Source organism: Tenebrio molitor, chromosome 4 (genome assembly GCF_963966145.1).
Source record: "Tenebrio molitor chromosome 4, icTenMoli1.1, whole genome shotgun sequence".
Lineage (NCBI taxonomy): Eukaryota > Metazoa > Arthropoda > Insecta > Coleoptera > Tenebrionidae > Tenebrio > Tenebrio molitor.
This window is the reverse complement of record NC_091049.1, coordinates 10223-23651: the sequence shown is the minus strand read 5'-3', so window position 1 is coordinate 23651 and position 13429 is coordinate 10223.

Here is a 13429-nt window from a genome sequence, read left to right as displayed (position 1 = left end):
CGGGGTAGAGCATTGGCCGAGTTGCTCGCTGAGTGCGACTTGGTCGTACAAAATCAGGGCGAGGAGGCGACTTTCGTTGGAGGTCGGGGGGAGTCGGTCATCGACATCACCTGTGCCTCTACCGGGCTGGCACAGAAGATCAGTGGATGGAGGGTGAACGATAACGTCACTCTCAGCGACCATCGGCCCATAACGTTCCAAATAGGAGCTAGGGAACAAGGGGAGGCTCCAAGAACAAATAGCACCGGATGGTGGTGGCAGGAGGACAAAAAGGAAAGCCTCCTTTCGGAAGTGAAAAGGCAATTGGAAGCACTGCTAGACCTGAATCCGAAGAGTTTAGTGGAGGCCATCCAAAGAGCCTGTAACCTCACCCTAAGGAGAAAATTTTCGGATGGACGCAGACCGGTCTACTGGTGGACAGCGGAGGTGGCTGGCAGCAGAAGGACCTGTCTCTGTGCCAGAAGACAACTGACAAGGGCCATGAAGAAGAAGGAGTTAGGAGAAATCCACTCAGCCCAAAAAGGATACAAAGAAGCGTCAAAAAACCTGAAGTTGGAAATAAAAAGGTCAAAAGAGGCGGCATGGACGAGACTCGTGGAAGAAGTCGAGGAGAATCCGTGGGGAGACGGATACAAGATCGCTACAGGAAAGATCAGGAGAGACATTCCGCCATCGACCACGGAGACGTGGGACGCGGTCAGGAAGTTGTTTCCACAAGGACGCCCACCCGTCTGGACAAGCCCACGAGAGGAGGAAGTCCCAGCATTTACTGTAGAGGAGCTCCAAGCTGCCGCCAAAAGACTCCGTCCCAAGAAGGCGCCTGGCCCTGACGGAATCCCCCCGGAAGTTGTCAAAAACCTCGTAGACGAAGTGCCCGAAGTCTTTTTGGAGGTAATGAATGACTGTTTAAGAACAAGAACCTTTCCCAGAACGTGGAAAGTGGCCAGATTGGTACTGCTACCGAAAGGAAAACCTGGGACAGAAAAAAGAAAATTTAGGCCCATCTGTCTCTTGGACACGCTGGGAAAGCTACTGGAGCACCTCATAAGGGCCCGTTTAGCCAACAACCTGGAGGAAAAAGGCGGTCTGTCAGACGCCCAGTTCGGCTTCCGCGAGGGGTTGTCGACAGTGGATGCTTTCGAGGAAGTTATGAAAGTGGCGAGGTTTGCGAATGCGGGGACGTGGGGCCGAAAAGACTACTGCGCTCTGGTCCTAATCGACGTCGAGAACGCCTTCAATTCGGCTCCTTGGGCCAGAGTAGTGGAGGCGATGGAGAGAAGGACGCTTGATGCCTACTTGATCGGACTCATTCAGAGCTACCTTACCGAGCGGGGGCTCGTGGTCACTGATCGAGAGAGGGTAGATGTGGTGTGTGGTGTTCCGCAGGGGTCGGTACTTGGGCCGGTTCTGTGGAACATCATGTATGATGGAGTGCTCAGTTTGGAGGTTCCGGTGGGAGTTAGACTAGTGGCCTTCGCCGATGACTTAGCAATCGTGGGCACGGCGAGAACAGAAGAAAGCCTTGTCGATTGTGTAGACCGGGCGCTATCGATGGTTGCCGAATGGATGAAGCGGACGGGACTGCGGCTGGCCACCCAGAAGACCGAAGCGGTCTTGTTGGTCGGGAGGAGGAGACCAAGAAAAGTCAAATTCACCGTCGGCGGAGAGGAAATCCAACCGAAAGAATCCGTTAGGTACCTGGGAGTACGGGTGGACCAGTCCATGACGTTTATCCCCCACCTGGAAGAGGTAGCAGTGAAGGCTGAAAGGATGGTGGCCTCACTGAGTCGAATCATGCCGAACCTGAAGGGCGCCAGTAGCAGTAGAAGAAGGCTCCTGTCGGCAGTTGTCCACAGCAGACTCCTGTATGGTGCAGCGGGATGGGCGGACGCCCTGAAACAGAAGAGGAGCGTCGAGATACTGAATCGAGTCCAGCGAAGAGCCCTGATCAGGATAGTCAGTGCGTATCGTTCAGTGTCCACTGAGGCATTGCAAGTCATAGCGGGGGTCTTGCCCGTGGACATACAAGCCGAAGGACGGGCGCTCCTCCGTCGGCAGTGTATTACCAGAGACCAGCTGAAGGAGAGGCAATTGCAAAAATGGCAGACCCGATGGGAAACAACTGAGAAGGGAAGTTGGACCAGGCAGCTCCTGCCGAGGATAGCTGAATGGACAGGGAGGAACCATGGAGAGCTGGAATACCATATAACCCAGGCTCTGACGGGACATGGCTGCTTTGCGGCTTTTCTAAATAAGATAGGGAAAGAAAATAGCCCGAAGTGCTGGTACTGTGACGCAGAGGTGGATGACGTTGAACACACCCTCTTTAGGTGCGAAAGATGGGACTACGAAAGGCTGCAGGTCATGAGAGAAACGACGGAATGGCCAACGAAAGAAAACTTTGTGGCCATTCTCCTGCGGTCGAAAGAGGACTGGGAAGTCATCGTCAAGTACGTCAGCAAAATTCTTAAAGCTAAGGAGGACACGGAGAGGCAGCGCGAGCGCACCGTTCGCTAAGCACACACTGGGCGTCTGAAGTAATGCTATCGCAGTTCCGGGCGCCCGGGAGAGGATTCGAGGAGGGGTTTTAGTGGGTAGTCTCGCCCCGACCACCATGGCGAGGAGTCCCACACTCCCCAGGGCAACTTGGTGTCCTGGGGGTTGTACGTAACGTATTTCCCCTCCTCCCCAAAAAAAAAAAAAAAAAAAAAAAAGGTCAGGTCAGGTCAGGTCAGGTCAGGTCAGGTCAGGTCAGGTCAGGTCAGGTCAGGTCAGGTCAGGTCAGGTCAGGTCAGGTCAGGTCAGGTCAGGTCAGGTCAGGTCAGGTCAGGTCAGGTCAGGTCAGGTCAGGTCAGGTCAGGTCAGGTCAGGTCAGGTCAGGTCAGGTCAGGTCAGGTCAGGTCAGGTCAGGTCAGGTCAGGTCAGGTCAGGTCAGGTCAGGTCAGGTCAGGTCAGGTCAGGTCAGGTCAGGTCAGGTCAGGTCAGGTCAGGTCAGGTCAGGTCAGGTCAGGTCAGGTCAGGTCAGGTCAGGTCAGGTCAGGTCAGGTCAGGTCAGGTCAGGTCAGGTCAGGTCAGGTCAGGTCAGGTCAGGTCAGGTCAGGTCAGGTCAGGTCAGGTCAGGTCCCCTCCAAGGAGCCGTGAGACCTTGTCGTTGGTGGAGGGGCTTAAGTAACCGGAGTGAGGCTCGGGGCGATGCCGGCGGGAGCTTCGCGCTCCTGGCAGGGTCACCCATGCCGGCAAGGCTCGAGCGGACCGGCGAAAAACAAAGGACGGCTCAACCCTCAGGATCCACCACGAAAGTCGTGGCACGGGAACTGGCGAACCCGGGGGAGATCCGAGCTACGGTTGGTCGAACGCGGACTAATCGTTACACACCGTAACCGCGGCTCACACCTCAACAACCCTTGCGAGCGTGGCAGGGGTACGTCGTGTGAGGACTCGCGGCCGGGGGGCTTGCCTTAAACGGCCGGCCCGCGAGGAGGCAACCTCCATAAAACAACCGACAGCGAAGTCGTAAAAACCTTCGGGGCACCTGGCGCACCCCGCAGTATCAAAGCCTTCCCCCTCGGAATGGGCGTCACCCGGGGGGGTGACTTTTGTTTCGACCCTTCTCGTGGGAATAATATGGACAAGATTAAAAATTTGAAAAAGAAACCTGAAAGCAAACAACAAGGAACCGGCAAGGTAGACTCGCCCGGTAGCGGGCGCGCAGCACCTGTAAAAAAAATCCCAAAAAGGGCCCCTGGGACAAGCGAAAGCGAAGAATTCGTAATGAAGATGATTCACGGCAGTCCAAAGACCAACCCTAAGATGGAAAGGAAGCCGCTCAAGCTAAATATAGAGAAGGCAAACGCGGAATCAGATGTAGCACCGTCTACAACAGGACCGGAAACGTCGACAGCACCCGGAACGCCGGTAGGTCTGCACTGTGGCTGTTTTGACCTTGAGTGGGATAGTACGTCAGCTCGTTCCACAAAAAAGAGGCGATTAGACGAAGAGGATGATGAAGAGGAGGAAAGAGAGCCGAGGCGTGGGGACCGCCTGAAGGTAAAGGCAAGGGAACTCCTTACCCAGCTTAGGGAACAAGTAAATGATCTCGAGAAGATGACTGGAGCAGCAAACTTCCCGAACGCAGAACTGGCGGACAAGGTGGCTGTATTACGCAGTATGGTCACCAACCTCGTGACAGAGGACGTAATCCAGCGAGTGGAAGGTAGCGTTGAGGCCAGAGAAACAACAAATCTGTGCCGAAAATGCGGGGAAAGGGTGGACAAGGAAGTGCAACCTGGGGAGATAGAGAAGGTTACCTCCTTCCAAAGCTTTGCTGAACTGGCAGAAAAGGAGTGGCCCGAGACTCTTTTCTACAGGACAAGGCGGGCTCATGGCAATCCGCTGCAGGCCGCGAGAAAGTCCGATCTCGCCGTAATGGTGACGGAGGAAGACCGGAAAATGGAGAAGGGCATCGCTCGCCTCTTTGCTGAGAGGTTTCCAGAAATCGGGGAGCTGGATGAGACCGACTGGGAGGCCAACCGGGTCCCTCATATAGTGCTCAGTACCGCGGTACCGAGAAAGACGGGAGGAAATATCGTCAACGAACGTTATATCTTCCGCCGCACCCTGAACACTCAAGAAGGGGAATCTCCACTCGAGGCGGCATACCGGCACTTACGGGCACTCGTACGAGAGGCGGAGCGTCTGGGAAGGAGACAATTGGCGATGGCACGCCTAGAAGGGACGGATGAGCTCATCCAACGGAAGATGCTAGAGTGTCTGACGGCGAGAAGCGGCGTGCAGGTGGAGCTATACGTCCCGACGTACGCGTCGAAAATGACGTCCGCTCAAAAAACGCGAGAAAACGAGGCTCCGTCCACGGGGGGAGCCACGAATGAAGGGGACAGGTGGCAGTACCCGAAGACGCGCGGACCCAAGGCGGAAGTGCTGGTCGTCAAGGCCAAGGACAAAAGCGCAAAGGTCGACGATGTCATCAGACAAATGAAGGCGAGGGTAGACATCTCGAAAGTTGATGTCAAAGTGAAATCGCTTACGGGCGCTGAGAACGGACGCATTTCCGTCAAATTAGCACCTGCGCGGGGCACAGCTGCTCCCAAATTAAGGAAAGCTGTGTTAGATGCCATGGGAGAAATGGTCACAGCGGAAGTCGTCGCCACCAGACAATTGGTGATGAGGGACCTCGATCGCACAGTGACCGAAAATGAGATTCGGACGGCGATCGGCGCGGTTATCGGCCCAAATGGGATGGGTGAACAAATACAAATCAGCGACCTGAAGAAGCCGCAAGGAGGGATGGCGGGTATGGCAACCTTGCATCTTCCGGATGTCGAGGCCGATCGGCTTTTGGAGGTGGGACGCGTCAGAATCGGCTGGAATCAGTGTCGCGTACAGGAGAGGATGGTGCCGATGAGATGCTTCCAATGCCTACGGTTTGGGCATTTGGCAAGTAGGTGTGCCGCAGAGAAGAGGGTTGCCGCAGGATCCTGTTTTCGATGCGGGAAAGAAGGGCATCTAGCCAGGGATTGTGAGAACGATCCCTGGTGCCATAACTGTGGAGTGGCTGGCCACCGCGGAGATCGGGTAGCTTGTCCAGAATATAGAAAGGCAATGGAGGCAACGAGAGAGAGCAGGAGACCTCGGAAAGCCGTAGCATGAGGTTCCTGCAGCTAAATGCCAACAGGAGCCGAGCCGTCCACTGGCTCGTCGACCAACTTACGAGAGAGCGAGGCACCTCGGTTCTGCTAATGAGCGAGCCCAACATCAGGCGAGTAAGGACACCGGGATGGCTAGTGGACGACTCGGAGGACGCTGCCATCATGTTGAGGGGTACCTCAATGAGGAAATGGGGGAAGGGCAGAGGCTTTGTTTGGGCCCAAGTGACATCCTACACTGTGTTCAGCTGCTACATCTCCCCCAACATCACCACAGGGGAGTTTGAGAGGCACCTGGACGACCTTGCAAGCTGCGTGCGGACGCAAGGAGGACCGGTGATTGTAGCCGGGGACTTTAATGCCAAGGCTTTCATGTGGGGTTCTGCGGTGGAAGACGCCAAGGGGCGCATGTTGGCGGACTGGGCCGCAGCGACGAACCTGGTCGCCATGAATCGAGGAGAGCCCACGTTCGAGAGGGGAGGAAGCACGTCGGTGTTAGACGTCACTTTCTGCTCACCCGATGTCGCCAGGCGCGTGCACGGCTGGCACGTCATGGAGGCCGGTTCCACGACCAGCGACCACATGCCCATCGAGTTCGAGATTGCTGAACGCCACATCGCAACGCAGGCCGGATGTCCTGCACATGGATGGCGATGGGCCGAGAATAAAAAGGATAAACTGGCTGAGCAAATGGTGATGGGACTCGGCGAACTCAGCTCGCCTTCTGCATTCGAAATTCAACATCGGGTCGAGGAAATGTGCGACAGAATTCTTCCAAAAAGGGGGTGCCTCCGGAATACGATGAGAGCCGTTTTCTGGTGGACCGGCGAGGTGGCATTCAGACGTAGAGACTACCTGAGCAAAAGAAGACGTCTAGCCAAGGCTCGCAGAAGCGCCACGCAGCGGCAGCAAGAGGACATAATCGGCAATATGGAAAGAGTTTCAGCCCAGGCGAGAAAACGACTAAAGAAGGAGATCCGAGCGGCAAAGGCCAAAGCGTGGGAAAAGTTGCAGGAAAGTGTTGAAAATGACCCGTGGGGCAAGGGATACCGTATCGCGACTGGGAAATTCCAGAAGAAAACACCGCTCAGCCTGGAAGAACGAAGGGAAGCAGTCGCAAAACTTTTTCCCATCAGACCGATCGCAGAGTGGCCGAGGGTGGAGATCGGAGCTGTGGAGCCTTTCACAACCGATGAGCTTCGGGCTGCGGCGTTGAAGCTGAGACCAGGGAAGGCACCAGGCCCGGACGGCATTCCGCCGGAGGTGATCCGACTGTTGGTAGAGGTCGTCCCGCGGACTCTCTTGAGCCTGATGAATGGACTTTTCGCAGCGGCGCGGTTCCCGGATGAATGGAAGAGAGCGAAACTCGTCCTGATACCAAAGGCCAAGTCGGTGGACAGAAAAAAGCTTCGGCCCATCTGCCTGCTGGACTGCTTGGGCAAGCTGTACGAGCATTTAATAAGAAAAAGGTTGCTCGAGGAGTTGGAACAAAGAGGCGGTCTGTCGGACTCGCAGTTCGGGTTTCGAGAAGGAAGGTCGACAGTCGATGCTACCCAAGAGGTTATGAAGTTCGCAAAAGTGGCGAACAGCGGATCCTGGGGACGTAAGGACTTCTGCGCCTTAACCACCGTGGACGTGGCGAACGCCTTCAACTCGGCGTCGTGGCAAAGAATCGTGGAGGCACTGCACCACAAGAATATGCCGCCGTGGACGATCGCCATAGTCCAGGACTATCTTCGTGATCGGTGGGTCGAGGACGATGACCTATCTATAAGAGTCTCCTGCGGAGTTCCACAGGGATCGGTTCTCGGACCGACTTTGTGGAACCTTCTATACGATGGCGTTCTCCGGATCGAGGTGCCTTTGGGAACGAAGCTCGTCGCCTTTGCAGATGACCTAGCCGTTCTCACCATGGGGAGAACGGAAGAAGAGCTTGTCCGCACGACAGAAGACGCCTTAACGAGAGCGGAACGCTGGATGGAGGAGAACTCATTAAGACTAGAGCCGTCCAAGACCGAAGCAGTGCTCCTCATCGGGGGAAGAAGGCCGAGGCCTATTAGCTTCCGACTGGGAAATAACACCATCACGCCGCAGCGTGAGCTTAAATACCTAGGGATTTTTCTGGACCAAAAAATGAACTTCTCCAGTCACGTTCTTCGTGCAACCGCCAAGGCGGAAAAATTGACGGCGATGCTGGCAAGGCTGATGCCCAACCTGGGAGGACCCAGTTCCATCAAGCGAAAGCTACTGGCGGCGGTCACCACGTCCGTCGTGCTCTACGGAGCGGAGATCTGGGCTGAAGACTTCAAAAAGAAGAAAGACTTGGAGATCCTGCAACGAACCCAGAGGAGAGTTCTCATCAGAGTGATAGCGGCGTACAGAACCATCTCCGCTGATGCCGCACAGGTAATAGCCGGCGCACTGCCCATCGATCTGCTGGTGGCCGAGAGAGTTCGCCTCTGGAAAGGCAAGACCACTGGGCTGACCAGAGTCGAAGCCAGGAAAGAAATCGAAGCAGAGTGGCAAAGAAGATGGATCGAGGGCGGCAAGGGTGAGTGGACACGCCAACTTATACCACAAATCGAGAGGTGGGCGAGAAGAAAACACGGAAATGTGGACTTCCACTTAACTCAGGTGCTCTCGGGACACGGTTGCTTCGCGTCCTTTCTGAAGAAGATCGGAAAGAAAAACACCGATAGCTGCTGGTACTGTCCAGATAGAGACGACGCAGAACACACACTTTTTCGGTGCCCCAGGTGGGATGGGCTCAGACTCGAGGTAATGCAGAAGACGGCAGAGTGGCCTGAAAAGGAAAATCTCGTTGACCTGATGCTCAGGTCTAAGGAAGACTGGGAAGCCATCGCAGGAATGGCAAGAAAGATCATGAGAACAAAAGAGGCGGACGAAAGAAGGCTCGAGTCTGGGCTGACGTTGACCCCGTGAAGATGACACAGGAGAGAAGGACCGCCACCCCGAGGTTATGCCTGATGGGCGAAAAACCGGGGTGGGCCGACGGTCACCGAGGAGGGGTTTTTAGTGGGTAGACTCGCCCCGACCACCATGGCGAGGAGTCCCACACTCCCCAGGGCAACTTGGTGTCCTGGGGGTTGTACGTAATTGTATTTTCCCCTCCTCCCGGAAAAAAAAAAAAAAAAAAAAAAAAAAAAAGGTCAGGTCAGGTCAGGTCAGGTCAGGTCAGGTCAGGTCAGGTCAGGTCAGGTCAGGTCAGGTCAGGTCAGGTCAGGTCAGGTCAGGTCAGGTCAGGTCAGGTCAGGTCAGGTCAGGTCAGGTCAGGTCAGGTCAGGTCAGGTCAGGTCAGGTCAGGTCAGGTCAGGTCAGGTCAGGTCAGGTCAGGTCAGGTCAGGTCAGGTCAGGTCAGGTCAGGTCAGGTCAGGTCAGGTCAGGTCAGGTCAGGTCAGGTCAGGTCAGGTCAGGTCAGGTCAGGTCAGGTCAGGTCAGGTCAGGTCAGGTCAGGTCAGGTCAGGTCAGGTCAGGTCAGGTCAGGTCAGGTCAGGTCAGGTCAGGTCCCCCTCCAAGGAGCCGTGAGACCTTGTCGTTGGTGGAGGGGCTTAAGTAACCGGAGTGATGCTCGGGGCAATGCCGGCGGGAGCTTCGCGCTCCTGGCAGGGTCACCCATGCCGGCAAGGCTCGAGCGGACCGGCGAAAACAAAGGACGGCTCAACCCTCAGGATCCACCACGAAAGTCGTGGCACGGGAACTGGCGAACCCGGGGGAGATCCGAGCTACGGTTGGTCGAACGCGGACTAATCGTTACATACCGTAACCGCGGCTCACACCTCAACAACCCTTGCGAGCGTGGCAGGGGTACGTCGTGTGAGGACTCGCGGCCGGGGGGCTTGCCTTAATCGGCCGGCCCACGAGGAGACAACCTCCATAAAATAACCGACAGCGAAGTCGCAAAAACCTGCGAGGCACCTGGCGCACCTCGTAGTATGAATGCCTTCTCCCAGGGATGGGCGTCACCCTGGGAGTGACCTCCTTTCGTCCCATACTCGTGGGAGACCAAATGGAAGTTAATCAAACAAAACAAAAACAAGATCAAAAGACCATGACGGACCGTGGCCTTACAGCGGAGCCCCAGGCTGGAGCGCTAAAGGGTGAAATCGAAAGGACTGAGTTAGGCGAAGAAGAAAACCCCTTCTTAAGGAGAAGTAAAGTGGCACACACCCCACCAAAGAGGGAAGGGTCACTCGACCGGCCTAGGAAGGATCTCCGAGTGAGGCATGGTTCTCTTGACCTGTCCTTCGCGACACAAGACGCAGAAGTGGACGACAGCATCACTCTCGAAAGTTCACCCGACGATTTCGTACCAGGAAAGAGGAAGAAGAAAAACAGGCAGGAGAGCGAAGAAAAGGCAGCGGAAGGCAGTCAAAAAAGCGAGGTCGAAAATCTTTCGAAGAAAGGGAAAAATGATTTATCAGACAACGTCAAAAAGAATGAAGCAAATCTCGAACCAAGCTCGACAATGATGAAACTCAGTAAGAAGGTTAACGAGCTCGTAACCTTCGGTAGGGAAAATAGCAATGTACACAAGCGGGTCAAGGCACTTGCTAACGAGATTAGTAGCTTTGTAAGAATGATCACGGTGGAGGCGAGACATGATAAAACGAGAATGATGGAATTGGAGACAGAGATCGCCGGGCACAGACAGGCGAAGATGGCTTTGGAAAAAAAACTCCTCGAATCTGAAAACCTGGAAGAAAGAAACACGTGCACGAGGAGCACACAAACAGGAAAGTTCGACCTACGATGCAAGAGAATCGAAACTTACGAAGATTTTCTCGTCGTACAGGACGACGAATGGGAAGAAGAATGCTTCAAGATGACCATGGTAGAGAGTGGAAACCCACTGAAAAAAAATATAGAAAATGTCGTCTACTTCTGTGACGAAGATGACAAACAGGAGAGGTGGTACAAGCAAATTAAAAGCAGGTACCCGGAACTCGAAGAGGTTCCAAGAACTAAGTGTGAAGGGGGAAGCTGCCTCACACTCGAGCAGACCGTGAAGTACGGGGTGGGCACGGATGCAAGAAAGAAAATAAAAAACACTATAGTCCTCTTTCACGACCCAAGTAAACAGAGCGAGAGCGATCAGACCGACGTGTATAACCTGATCACGACCGCGAGGACGATGTGCAGCGACATGGATATGGGAAAAATAGGCATAACCCTGCCCCAGGGAATAAAGACGGACCGCATGAGGAAAATGACAGAAGCGGTGTTTCACGATACCAACACCCAAGTGACTATATACAAACCAGCAAATGCGGAGAGAGGGAACGTGATACAAAAAAAAGTATATAACGGAGAAGCAATCCTAATTGAGGGGGAAGGGACGACGTACGCCGAAACGCTAAAAACCTTGAGGGAAAAGATGGTAGACAAAGAAACATTAAAGGAGATAAAAGGTGTGAGGAAAACCTTAAAAGGAGGAGCGCTACTCACACTGAAAGAGGGGGGCACAAGAAAACTGAAATCGACCCTGGAGGAGATTCTCCAAAATAGGAGAATAATAACAATGAAGGAAGGGAAGGATGTCACAATACACCTAAGAGGCCTGGATAGCATGACTACCAAGGAAGAAGTTAAAGAATCAGTAATCGCAACAGGACTCATAAAACGAAAGGAAAGACTCCTGGTGAAGGCGCTGAGGCCTGCGTATGGTGAAAGTCAGACGGCGACAATAACCGCCATAGAAGAAGACGCTAGGAGGATAATTAAAGGGGGAACTGTGAGGGTAGGACTGTCGCTGTGCGCCGCACAGGAGAGACTCGACCTCGAGAAGTGCTATCGGTGCTGGGGGTACGGGCACAAAGCTAGAGATTGTGAAGAGGAAGATAGAAGCGAGAGCTGCAGGAAATGCGCAAAGACGGGACACGTCAAAAAGCACTGCATAGAACTGGCATACTGTCCGCTGTGCCAAAAAACTGGACACGAGGCAGGAGAAGGTAGATGCACAATCTTCAGGAACGCGCTGGCGGCAGCCAGAAGACGGAGTCCCTTCGCGCCAAAAAACGAGGAGGTGGCGGGCATTTCAGGTGCCCGCCAGGAGTAGGTTCGGAACCACCCCAGGAGGCACGGCGTACTCTGCGACCAAGACGGAGAGCCGCGGTCCTTTCGAATGCAACAAAAACACGGGGAGAACAGGGCAACAGGACCAAAGTAATCCAGCTAAACGTCAATCGCAGTGACACGTCCCATGATCTGCTGAACAAGATGGCCGATGAGACGAAAGCAGACGTCATGATGGTCACCGAGCCAAACAAAAAAAACATACAAAAAGGAGGGTGGTACGCGGACCGGACACTGGACGCAGCGATAAGGGTCAGAAATAGAGAGCACAAGGTGGATAGCTTCGGATCAGGAAAAGGCTTTGTCTGGGCCGAAATGAGAGGGTGCCGAATGATCAGCGGCTACGTTTCTCCAAATGCTAGCTTTGAGGAATTTCAGGCATTTCTGGAAGACTTGAGAAGCTGTATCAGGAACAGCTCCACAGAGGTCCTATTGGCCGGGGACTTTAACTCAAAGTCTCCGACATGGGGTTCTAGAACTGAAGATCGGCGTGGTAGAGCATTGGCCGAGTTGCTCGCTGAGTGCGACTTGGTCGTACAAAATCAGGGCGAGGAGGCAACTTTCGTTGGAGGTCGGGGGGAGTCGGTCATCGACATCACCTGTGCCTCTACTGGGCTGGCACAGAAGATCAGTGGATGGAGGGTGAACGATAACGTCACTCTCAGCGACCATCGGCCCATAACGTTCCAAATGGGAGCTAGGGAACAAGGGGAGGCTCGAAGAACAAATAGCACCGGATGGTGGTGGCAGGAGGACAAAAAGGAAAGCCTTCTTTCGGAAGTGAAAAGGCAATTGGAAGCACTGCTAGACCTGAATCCGAAGAGTTTAGTGGAGGCCATCCAAAGAGCCTGTAACCTCACCCTAAAAAGAAAATTTTCGGATGGACGCAGACCGGTCTACTGGTGGACAGCGGAGGTGGCTGGCAGCAGAAGGACCTGTCTCTGTGCCAGAAGACAACTGACAAGGGCCATTAAGAAGAAGGAGTTAGGAGAAATCCATTCAGCACAAAAAAAATACAAAGAAGCGTCAAAAAATCTGAAGTTGGAAATAAAAAGGGCAAAAGAGGTGGCATGGACGAGACTCGTGGAAGAAGTCGAGGAGAATCCGTGGGGAGACGGATACAAGATCGCTACAAGAAAGATCAGGAGAGACATTCCGCCATCGACCACGGAGACGTGGGACGCGGTCAGGAAGTTGTTTCCACAAGGACGCCCACCCGTCTGGACAAGCCCACGTGAGGAGGAAGCCCCAGCATTTACTGTAGAGGAGCTCCAAACTGCCGCCAAAAGACTCCGTCCCAAGAAGACGCCTGGCCCTGACGGAATCCCCCCGGAAGTTGTCAAAAACCTCGTAGACGAAGTGCCTGAAGTCATTTTGGAGGTAATGAATGACTGTTTAAGAACAAGAACCTTTCCCAGAACGTGGAAAGTGGCCAGTTTGGTACTGCTACCGAAAGGAAAACCTGGGACAGAAAAAAGAAAATTTAGGCCCATCTGTCTCTTGGACACGCTGGGAAAGCTACTGGAGCACCTTATAAGGGCCCGTTTAGCCAACAACCTGGAGGAAAAAGGCGGTCTGTCAGACGCTCAGTTCGGCTTCCGCGAGGGGTTGTCGACAGTGGATGCTTTCGAGGAAGTTATGAAAGTGGCGAGGTTTGCGAATGCGGGGACGTG